The sequence below is a fragment of the Camellia sinensis genome, chromosome 6 (genome assembly GCF_055761805.1).
Source record: "Camellia sinensis isolate YWXY chromosome 6, ASM5576180v1, whole genome shotgun sequence".
In the NCBI taxonomy this organism is placed as follows: Eukaryota; Viridiplantae; Streptophyta; class Magnoliopsida; order Ericales; family Theaceae; genus Camellia; species Camellia sinensis.
Window position 1 is genome coordinate 81906943 of NC_138966.1, and position 12694 is coordinate 81919636.

The following is a 12694-nucleotide window of genomic DNA, read 5'->3' on the forward strand; positions in this document are numbered from 1 at the left end:
ACCCCATTTTTGACCGTCCTCAAGACTTGGACGTCACCACTTGAACACTCGGTGATCATCCATGTTTGCATTCGTCTTGAGTTTCCGGAGGTCTCGGATACGCGCCTTGCCTCAGGATCCCTCGACTCAACTGTTTTGTGTTTGGTTTTGCACCAAACACTTGTGTTTTGCCTTGGAAGGGCAGGGAATGGCTTGTGGGCCATCCCCACACTTCATCGGCCATGGCTTGAGGCCACCGGCTATGTTTTGTTGCCACCGGCCAAATGTTTGGCCGGCCGGCACTATAGATGGCCGGCCGGCTATCTTTTTTTAGTCAATTGCATTTTTGGCCTGCCGACTACTGTGCATCTGCTTTTGCAGATATTTTCATGCACTTGGCATGCACTTGGCTCCCCTCCATACACGTGCATGGCGGGATTTCCCTCTTAGATGGCTTGTCTTGTAAGCTTACAAGATTGAAGCTCTATAAGAGGAAGCCTCCTCTCCCTCTTTTAAGGGTTAGACAACTTAGACAACATTGTTAAAGAGCTCTGGTTTTAGGTTAGGATTTGTATCTATCCTATATCTATATCTCTCTTCATTTTGTGTTTTGTGTGTGTATTTAGCCTTAGTTTTACACACAAGCACTCACCATCACACCTTTTCTTGGAGCTGAGGCCCTTGAGGGTTCTTTTTGGAGTTGTGGAGCTGGTTTGAGCTTGAAGAACTAGCTGGTTCACCATTGGTGAAGAGGGTCTACAAGGGTAAGAAACTTGTCCTTTTATTCTCTATTTTTGCATTGCATTTTTACCTATCTTGCATCTGTTTTTGAGCTTAGTGTATAACATATAAAAGTTGTGTTTTTACTTGCTTTAAATAGTTTCTTAAGGGTGTTTCAAGCTTTGGGGTTGTTTGACCCCTCTTAAGGCTTGTTTGGCCTTTGTTTTGTGCCATTTTGGTTGAGCTCCGGGACCATTGTGTTTGGGCCTCCTCACCACTGAAATCTTGAGGGATTTCAGAGGTGAGGATGGTGCCTTGAGGTCCTAAGAAGGAGAGGGCCACCCCCTCTCCTTGTTGTCCTTGAAAAGGGCCATTTTTGCCTCTTTAGTGAGCATCATGTTTAGGTTCATGTTGGCCATGCCTTGACTGATATTTATGCATATTATGTCATGATATAGCTCTGTTTTTAGTTGGTTTGGACACACCCTGCTTGTTTAGCATACATGTCTTGTAATGCCATATTGTAGCCTTAACATGCATCTAGGTTTTAACCCTTGTTCAAGCATGCTTTTGGCCTAGCTTTGTGAAGCTTTTGTACTTGTTTTGCCATGTTTAAGGTTTGTTTTTGGTTGTTTTGGTCAACCATAATATGTATTGCATAGCTCCTTTGCATTGTTAGCTTGTAGGCTTTAAGTATGTGAAGTGTTGAGTATGCATTGTTTGATTTATTTTAGTGGTTTGGCACCACTTATGGCATCATTTTAGTCCCCATGACATGCTTGTATGCTTGCCTTTGATGGCTCTTTGATGCCTTGAAAGCTTGTGTTGTACGCTCCATGTTTTGGCAACTATGCATGCTTTTGGATTTGAGCCATTTAGATGCCACCTAGATGTGTTGTTGGCTTTGTTTTAATATGTTAAAACTCTGTTTTTGATCATTTAATTCATGCCATGTTTAGTTTTGTTAAGGGTAGTTTGATGCCTCCCTTAGCTTACCTTGGGTTTTGGATCTTGGTTGCATGTCTTGACTTATCCTGTTTAATTGATTTGGCATCATCTTTAACATGATTTCAGGGCTTAATGTGCATGCTAATTGTCCATGTTTAGTCTCTTTTAAGTGTGCTTAAAAGTTGCTTTTTATGTGCTTAAGTGTTGGCCTATTAACATGCGCATGTGTGTGTGTGTGTTGGACCTCACTTCCATAGCATTGGCCACTGTTTTAGGCTTGTTTGAGAGTCGCCTAATATAGTTTAAGTCCATCCCTTTGTTTGTTGCATGCTCTCCTTGTATGTTGTAGCATATTAGTGAGTTGTTGCGTGATTGAAATCGCATGATTGAATGAAGTTACGTGCCTGTTCGCATATGCTTAAACACCTACATTGTGCCTTGCACTTGTAAGTTGCATTGTCTCATGCCCTATGTCTTGCATGACCATTGTATGCCTTGTATGCTTCTTAGCATTGTCCATGTTGCATACTAGTCGACATGCTTAGGATTGCATTGCATTGGCATGCATGCTTCGCCTCTTGAATTGCTTGTGATTGAGTTCAATTTGCTTGATTATGTGCATTGCATTCCATATCAACATGCACACTTGATTCTTTGGGCCATCATGCATGGAAATGCGTGATTGGTGGTCCGAGAATCGAGGCCCATCGTCCTTTGAGTCATAAATATGATAAGGAGTGTGGTTGGTGCATACATTGCTTGAAATGCATTGCCATGCCAAGTTCTGTCCTCTGCTGCTGTCAAACCAGTTTTTGCAGGAAGATTTGGCCGGCCGGCCATCTTAAGTGCCGACCAGCCATCAATAAGCAGCTGATGGATTAATTTGTGGCCGGTGACCATTCGCCATGGCCGGTGACCAATTCCCTCAGCCGGTGGTGTTTCACAACACTCAGGGAAGCAACCCTGAGATTTTTGCAGTCTTCAGAGAAGGATAACAGTCAAGGCAGAGGCAACTTGTGCATGGCAGTGACTTTCCGAGCGGGGCCGAGCGCGCATTGCATTGGGCTCTCTTCCCGAGGCTATTTACTGCTTTCATTAGATTAGTTAATTTGTTAATTAATTAATTGGTCTGCAATATTTAATTAGCTTGTAGGTTAATTAACTTGTATTATTCTTTCGGTCCCTCCGAGCATGGGTAAAATTGTAATAAGTGTGGGTGCGTGTGCATGTCTTCCAACCCCCACTTTTTTCTCCCTTTTACTTACCTGCTTTTGATGGTTAGTATTAGGACATGTTTACTTTAGCATACCTTATGCTATGCATGCGTGCATCATTCATTAGTCTTGCATGCACCAGGCTCGGTGCATCATGCTAACTGCATAAAGTATTTCAAATCTAACTTGAATACATGCTATCTGTGCATTTTCACATGTCATCCTTGGATTAGCCGAGCCTATTCTAGATTGCATTCTGTATGCATTGCATTAGCCACTTAACATGGACTTGGATCATGCATTGATTGCTAACATGTTCTTGTCTTGGCTCGGAGTACATTGTAAGTATTTTTATGCTTTAGCATCTCGCATGAGTGTGAATGTCAACATGACAGCATGCTTACCATGTGGCTAGATGCTTATGTGATATAAACTGCTTGAATGCCTGTGGGTGAAGGTTGGATTGTTTGAGTTGGAACAACTCGTTGAAATCCGTGCTTTAGCCTACTTGCGAGTAGCAAATTTCAAACTGTTTTTCAAACAAACGGATATTCAATGCTTCGTTCCAATTTAGGCGATTTGGTCTATACTTGTTTGCTGTGCGCATAACGTAGTAAATCTAGGCTAATAACCGGAATAAGAATGCATAACGTTTTCAAAATAGGATATCACGGTTAGTAGAGGCCGATCTTCGGATCGGGCGAGAGGGGGTGCTCATAGCTGACCTTCCCCAATCGTACCCAAGTTCCCGAGCCGAGGTAACTTTGGTGATAACGGACACGTGGCCTTTGGCACCGAGTCAGGGTTTCCTAAATTCCCCCATAAAAAATATTTAGGTGGCGACTCTGTATCTGGCAAAGCAGTCCATGTTTGGCACTTTTTTTCTAAAAATCTGTTTTCTCAACACAATTTGCCGGATTTGGACTCTTTGGTTCAGATTTAGAACAGTGACAATTTGAGAGTCCGAACTGTAGTGAACCCAAAACGAACAGAACGGGGGTTCGTCCTCCCGAGGCGTTCGTGGACGTCTACAACAGCATACAAGTATAGACTCAATCACGCGGATTGGAACAAAACAACTCATGTTTGTTTTTGAAAGTGGTTTGAAAGTGCTACTCGCAAGTAGGCTAAAGCGCGGATTTGCCACCCTTAAGTGGGCTTAGAAAAACATGATCTTGCCACTTCAAGTGGGCTTAAAACTCACAATCATCGAGTTGTTCCAATTCAGGCAATCAAACCTTCATCCACAGGCATTCATGCATTTAAACACATAAGCACATAGCCTCATGGTAAGCACGCTATCATGGCAGTCACTTACACACATTCAAGGATGCTAAAGCGTAAACACTCACAATTGTAGACACCCCATTTTTGATCGACCTTAAGACTCAGACGTCATCGATTGAGCGCTTGGTGATGACGCATGTTGTGCTCATTTCGAGGTCTCGAAGTTTCGGCTGAGAGCCTTGCCTCCGAGCCCCGAGACTTTTTGTGCTTTACCTCAGTTTGTGAACCAGGTCTTATTTTCTCTTTCCGAAGGGAGGGAGAGGTCTCGTAAACCATTTCTCAGTTGCCATAGGCTACTTTTTGTGGTCGTATACCACTGTTCCTGTTTGGAGACCAGTTTCCGATTTTCGGAGCCGTCAGTCGTGCGCCTCAGATCGGGACCGCTTAACTTTCTTCGTTTGGCATGGTTTTTGGACAGCTTGAACATTTTGAACCTTTGTTTTAGCTTCTTGAGGAATCTTGAACCTTTTGAACCCTCATTTTAGCTTCTTGAGGAAGCTTGAACCTTTTGAACCCTCGTTTTAGCTTCTTGGGGGAAGCTTGAACCTTTTGAACCCTTGTTTTAGCTTCTTGAGGAAGTTTGAACCTCATGAACCTTTGCTCTAGATTCTCCAAGAAGCTTGAACCCTCTTGTTTCTCTATAAGAGAGGGCCTCCCTCTCCTTTAGAGAGGTTGAAAAAAATTGTCTAAGGCTCCAAGATATATCTCTCTTTATATCTCTATATTTTGGGTTCAAAAGGGTCTTGTTCTTGCCCTATTACACCACACCTCATAGCCACACATCTCCACCATTCATCTAAGGTCTTTGGAGGGTATTTTTAGAGGTTGAAGAGTTGGTTTTGGGCTAGAGAAGCAGCTGGTTTTGCTGAGCTACAAGGGTAACCCCTTTTCCCTTTTTTTAGCATTATTTTGATCCTTCTCTTAGCCTCATTTGCATATGTATTTAAGCATGGTTGTCAACTGAAAAAAGTCTTTTTTTAAGGTCCTTTTCATGTTTGTTTAAGAACATTTTGTTGTTGAGGGTCGTCTACCCTCTTGCATGCTTGTTTTGGCCTTGTTTTGTGCCATGCCATAAGGCCTTCGAGCTAGTCTTTCCTTGGCCTTCCTACCACTGAAATCTAGTGGATTTTTAGTGGTGAGAATGTGGTTTTGAGGGCCAAAATCAGAGAGGGGTGACCCTCTCTCTTGTTGTCTTGTTTACTAACATATTTGGCCTTTCAAAGTAGCCTATATTTTCACACCGCCAAGCCATTTTTCAGGCCCTTTTTGGTAACTTTTAGGGCCTACCTAGGCTCTATCCAGAGTTGGTTTTGTCATCTTGGGTGTGCCTCTTGCATGTGTAGAATAATCCTATTCATAGCTTATCAAAGGAGCATGTCATTCTTGCATGTGTTGATCACTTTTCAGTGGGTTTTTGGGCATTATTTGGCATGTCATACCTCCATCTTTTTCGGGTTTAGTGGCCTCTTAAATGCTTCACATACTTGTAGTGTAAACCATGCTCACTAGTTTACATTGCATGTTGTCTTGGCCCTTGATTCTAGCATATTTTGGCCATGTTTAAAACTGATTTTATTCATGATTTGGGCTGCCTTAGCTCTATTTTTGAGGTCCCATGGTCGAATGATGCTTGCCATGTATGCTTGTAGTGTAATAGCCATGCCTAGCTTTGAGTTTTGAAGCCTATTGTATACTTATATTGAGGTGTTTGCATGTTTTAGTATCATTGTGTATGATATTTTAGAGCTTATTCATTCTTCGCCTTCCTATGTTTATCACTCTTTAAGCGCATTTGAGAGTTGTGCTTGTATGCCCCATTTATGAGCCATTGCATGAGCTTCATTTTTGCGCACTTCAAGACATCATCTTAGTCCATTTTGCCACTATTTTGGGCCTGCATAGGGACAATTTGGGGCTGGTTTGGCCATTTGAGTATTGCTTTGCATGCCTATAGTGTAATACACTTCACTAGTTTCGGTATTTGGGCCATCTAGCATGCATTGTGTGAGGTGTTTGCATGATTTGGGACCATCTTGCATGTCATTTCAGAGTTGAAAAATATGTGATTGTATTCCATATTTCATGCTTACCATGCTTTGGTGGAGTTGCACTTTGTGCCTTAGGTTTGGTCCTTTGTATTTGTGCATGTTTACATGTGTGTTGTTGCTTTGTTTTCATCATGTTTGGCCACTGATTTGGGTGTGGCCGAGGCCCATCCATCTTGGTTTAAGTCCATCTTGCATTGTGTATACCATATAATCCATGTTGTTGCATGTTCGATCATTGCATTAAGCATGCCTCGTTCATAACATCGCGTATGTCAGTGCATTGTGTATGCATGCCATATAATCCATGTGCATTGAGTATGCCATTGATTAGTTCATAGCATTGTGTATGCCATTTGCATGCTTGCATGTCATCCTTTGCATGTTTACATCACTCAATCGCATTACATTTAGGATTGCATACTAGAGTTGCATTTTGTACATGCCATGTCATTCTATTTGTTGCATTGTGTTTGGAGTAGGGTTTAGTCCAAACACGGAAAACGAGGAATGTTTCATACTCCAAATGATCAAATGTGCCTCGATTCCCGATCACCGACACTCTTGACCATCCATGATGGAGTTGGTGGTTTTAGTTGTTTATATGTGCATTCGTGTCCCATTGAGTTGATAAATCTGACTCCTCGGCCATCATGTATCGAGATGCATAATTGGTGGCACGAGGATCGAGGACTACACTCCCTGGAGCTTGTGCAATGATGGGGAGAGTGGCCATGCACACATATGTTGAAAAAACTTTGCCGTGCCCCTTTCCCGCTCTCTGTTGCAGCAAACCGGAAACCAGCAGCAAAAACTAGTCAGCAGCCTTCTGGAGCTTTGTATAGTGTTCTGGGACCAGTTGTAAACAGAGGCAAATCGGGGCATCGCGTTGGATTTCCTGACAAGGCGACTTGAGCATTTATGCATCCCTATCATTCGGAACAGAGCTAAGGCAGTCCATTTTGTTTAATTTGCATGCTAGTTTCCTTACATACTTAGTTAATTCGTTAATTAATTAATGTTGTGTAATAATTAGTTTAGTTAGCTTAGATTAGCTAGTTTATTCTGTACTATTCATTCAGACCCTCCGAGGAGGGCAATGTTGTAATAAGTGTGCGTGTGTGTGTGATGCATGCCTTCCAACCCCACGCCTTTCTCCCTTTTATTTACCAGCTTATGATGGTTAGTTTAGGGCACATTTCAATTAGCATACTTATGCTCGCATATTTGCATCCATTTATCTGTCTTGCATGCACCGGGATCTGCGCATCATACTAACTGCAATGTATTTCAATTCCGAGTTGAATACGTGTATCAGTTGTTGCATTTCATATGACATTTTAGAATAGTCGAGCCTATCTTAGTTGCATTTTTGCATGTGTTGCATTAGGCATTTCAACATAGTTAGGATTCATGCATGATTTCTAATTAGGTTCTTTCTTTGGCTTGGAGTACTCGGCAAGTATTTATACTTTAGCATCTTTGCATGCGTGTGAGTGACTGCCTTGATAGCATGCTTACCATGAGGCTATTTGCTTATGTGATATAACTGCCTGAATGCCTGTGGGTGAAGGTTGGGTTATTTGAATTGGAACAATTCACCAATTGAGAGTTTTAAGCTCACTTGAGAGTGGCAAAATCATGTTTTCTTAAGCCCACTTGAGGGTAGCAAATCCACGTCTTAGCCTACTTGCAAGTAACACCATCAAACCATCTTTCAAATAAACAAACATGAAATGTTTTGTTCCAACTCAAACGATCCAGTCTATACTTGTATGTTCTGTGCATCACATAGTAATTCTAGGCTAATAACCGGAATAAGAGTACATAATGTTTTCAAAACTCGATATCATGGTTAGTAGAGGCCAATCTTTGATCGGGCGAGTGAGGGTGCTCACGAAGTGACCTTCCCCGATCGTACCCAAGTTCCCGAGCCGAGGCAACTTTGGTGATGACGGACACGTGGCCTTAGGCACGAGTCAGGGTTTCCTAAATTCCCCCAAAATAAAATATTTAGGTGGCGACTCTGTATTTGGCAAAGTAGTCCATATTTGGCACTTCTTTCTAAAAATCAGTTTTTCAAAAGGATTTACCGAATTTGGACTCTTTGATGATTCATCGGTCTTGCATTACACTCCGCGAGATTAGATACAGGACCATGACATTGAGTCCAAACTGTAGTAAGCCCCAATGAACAAAACGGGATTCCCTCCTGGGACATTCGGGGACGTCTACAGTTTCTGGTGACTCTACTGGGGATTTAGAGAGCTTGACTCGAACTCATGATATTTTGTTTTGATTACACTTATGTGTTTCTTTGCATTACATTTGCATTGGTGTACCTAGGACATCGTGTCTGCCATCTCCTATTCTTGGATGGTTTGCCGGAGGCTCGCTTTGAAAAGCATGCCATAGGGCTGACCGGTTACGGGCTCTGCCACGATGGGAGCACAAACCCTGATTTTTACTGGGGCACCCTTTTTGACCATTCGACCTAGTGCATATTCGGAATCCATAGTGACCATTACAAGCTAGGACAGGTTGCTTGCCCGATTGTAGGTTGTGTGAAACTGCTGTGTGCGTAGTGAAACCCTAGCTCCTGACAAAATAGGGCAGGGAAACCCTACCCCTCCATAGGGGTGTTTTTGGCTCTCACTTGTTTGCTTTGTGCTTTTAGAGTGTGTCTCTACATGAATGCATATATCAGTTTGCAAGTCTGGGTATCAGGCTTGCGGGTATCGGTATTAGTGTTTTGAGAATCAGTTATATCTACGGGTATCAGATTCAGTTTTGGGGTGGAATTCAGTGGAGAGCACAGTCATTCAGCTTTGCTCATATTTGTTCTGGTGAAATTGGGCTGAGATGCTGCTTGTTTTCTCTTTTGCTAGGTAGTCTTGGGAACCATAGCTTCAGAAGGCTTTGATATCCCCCGGGTACATTGGACTTGTGCTGATAGACTTTGTCAGGTTAGAGATTCAGTTCAAGGGCAATCAGTGTTCCTTTGCCAAAGGCAGGGTAAAAAGGCTAGTCAGGCACAGATCATCAGTTCAACAGTCTTCGGATCAGTGATCATTATCCACCTCACCTGGGCGCAGTTGGGCTGAGATATCTGTTTCCACCTCAGAAAGGGGATACACACTTATTCTGTTAGATCAGCAGTTTTCAGTTAGCATGGAAGAGATGATGTGTCAGCTCCAGGAAAGTATGAGAACCATGCAACAGGACACTGTTCGTCAAGCAGAATTTGCCAAACAACAGGCCGAGGTCATGGCTCCACAGGCAGAGTTAATTGCTAGGCTACAACAGCAAACCGGAGCATCCGCTTCACACCAAGCTCCTCCCCCACCAAGAGTGCCAATACTCGGGGAGATAGCTAATGTCCCGAAAGATACGGACATTCCAACAGAGCCGGCTCTGCCTCCAATCCTACCCCAGCTATCCAAAACACAGACCAACCTGCCAGATTCTCCCTTTGAGTTCGAGGTGGACCCTGTGGCACTAAAAGTAAGCAAGCTTGAAAATTTATTCAAGAAATCTCAGGGTGTGAAGTCCATTCCGGACATAGAGGATGGATACACCAATTCGGCGGTGACATTACCGGACCAATTCAAGATGCCACATATCGCTCGTTTCAATGGTTCTGGAGACCCAATGGTGCACCTCCACCTATTTTCTGACATCCTGAGGCCAATGGGTTTGACCACAACCCAAAAATTGTCACTATTCGGTCGAACCATGTCTGGGATAGCCGCAATCTGGTATGCGAAATTGGAGGACTCTGTGAAACAGAACTGGGAAGAGCTGGCTGAGGCCTTTATTGCTCAATACTCCTACAATACACAGATCGAGGTCACAACTCGTGATCTCGAAGTCACCCGCCAAGAGCCAAATGAGAGTTTCTCAGAGTTTGTGGTGAGATGGAGAGTAAAGGCCTCAATGATGACTACAAGGCCTTTTGACAAAGATCAGATCAGGATGGTTGTTCGGAATCTACATGGCAAGCTGTTGCAAAAGATGGTCGTCCTACCACTGTTTACCTTTCCAGCCCTTCATGAAATAGGGGTTCCAATGCTACTATTGATGGTAGCATAGCTGCAAAATGCTCAGAAGTAGACTCTATCACCACTTCCCTCAATGGCCAAAAACCCGCCACTTCAAATCGGCCCTAAGTCCGAAAGTTCAATCCTCTTTACATGAGTCTCTCTCAAGCTTTGAAAAAGTTGCGAGAAGAATGGCACCTAGAACTCCTAGAACCCCAACCCCTTCTAAATCCTCTTCCACCAAGATATGAACCAGCTAAATACTATGCCTATCATCAACAACACAGTCATGATACGAACAGTTGCATCCACCTCCATCATAAAATTTAGGATCTTATTGACAAAGAGACCCTAGCTCCACCCAAAGGACCTCAGGTTAGTACTGACTCGTCACCTCCCCACCTCAACCTCATCCATATACTACCATCCACCTTTGATCCCAGCATATACATCACCCCAGCCCATCTACCCAAGCCTGAGGTGTTCATTCCAGAAAGCATGGACTTATGCATGATGGGTGCACCTGAACTCCAATCATCTCAAACCCGTGAACCCACTACTTCTGAGTTGATGAGAATGATTGAAGATCTTCAAAGAACTGGGACAGATCTGGCCTCCTGGACATTGGCTCCATCATCGGCCACATCACATGCTACGAGTTTCACGACAAAAGGCTCCCCAATCTTGGGACAGGTTGTATTGGAAGAAGGCCAATCCCTTGGCAAAGTGGAGGCCAGTGGTAAGAACAAGGTAGGGATAGGCATTGATCCCCAAGAACACCTTCTGTAGGCTGTGAAGGCTTTGAAAGTGGAAGGGCTAAACAAATAGCAAGTGTTCGCAGTTGTTGCAAAGATTGTGGAGGATACTTTCGTCACTCAGAATGAGAGCAATTCGAAGCAAGGGGAAAACCGGGAGAAGGGTCGTCGTACCAGAAGCAATCTTTTGAGCTCTAATCTTGCACTCGGAAGAGATCGGCAAACCAGGCCAGCACCTGCGAATCCCTTTGCTGGTGTGTCCAGCAAAAATCCAGAAACTTTGAAGTACCAACCCCGAGGTCAGAGGGTCTTCCATGCCCTTTATATGCCTTTGTCCAAAGCTCTCCAAATCCTTGTTGGACAAGGCCATCTCAAACCCCTTGAGCCTCGGCCTCTCCCGAATCCTCTTCCGGCTACGCATGATGCTGCCCAGTACTGTGCCTTCCATCAACAAACCGGTCATGGCGCCGACAATTGCTTTCATGTTCGCTACGAAGTGCATGATTTGATTAACAACCGAGTCATTGCCGCGCCAAGCTCGGCAAAGTCTATCGGCACTGGATCGCTGAACTTAGGGAATGATGTGACTATGAGAATGGCACGCACCGTTTTGAGCAATATGCAAATACTAGTTTTTGTACTTTATGACTTGGATATTGGGTCAGTTTTGTTGTTTTGTATATAGTCAGTCTTTTTGTATTGAGTCAGTCGGGTCTGTCTTGTTGTATCGAGTCGGTCCGGTTGCGTTGGAGTCGGGTGATTCCGGGGGTGTTACCTCGGACATCACTATCATGTTTTGTGTTTGTCATTTTGCTTTCTTTTGAGTCTATTTCTGCCTTGGAGCCAGTTATGCCAACAGATTTGAATGAAACAACAGTGATTTTCACACTCTTGTGTTTGCTTCTGCCTTGCGCCAGTTGTGCCAGAAGTTTAGAATGAAATGACGGTGCATTTCACCTACTCTTTTGTGCCTTGAAATTATTGCATTGACCTAAGTTTTTTAAAAACTTTTTGAACACTGTGGTGAAAACGAAGAGGAAGGAATTTCTCGGGATTTACAAAAATTTGATCATTTGAGAGGAAGAGAGGCATGCTAAGCCCTTAATGATTGAGATCATGTTTGTTAATATGAGTACTAAGAAGGATCCTGGCTTGATCCAAATTGGTTCCGCACTGTCTTCAGCACGAACGACTAGTCGCTTTCTTAAAAGATTTCAAAAAATGTTTTACGCGGTCCTACAAAGATCTGTGTGAAATCGCTCTTGAGATTGTGCAGCTTTGGATCGCTCTCAGCCTCGAGACTTGACCCCTTGCTTTCAAACCTTGAACTTAGATTCAGAATGTTCAACAGTCAACCACAATATAAAGCCTGTGTGGCCGAATCAAAAGCAGCCCTCGAACTAGGGCAAAGAAAATCAGATCAAGAAGATTAGGTGTTGTCAAAAGAAACTTGCGAAGCTAGATCAGAAGCAACCCTCGAACTAGGGGCAAAAAAAGTCAGATGTGCTCGAAGAGTCAAAAATGAGGTCATTGCTCAAGCTAATGAAGATCGGCAAGAATGCCAAATTCCAGAAGAGAGGAAAGAAGAAAGTATTGCTAAAGGATAACCGAGTTCCTATCCACAACACTAGAGGCAAATTCAGTCCCCCATTGGATGAACTTCTGCATCGTCAGCGAACAGTAGCCATTCTCCTGGATTTAGATGA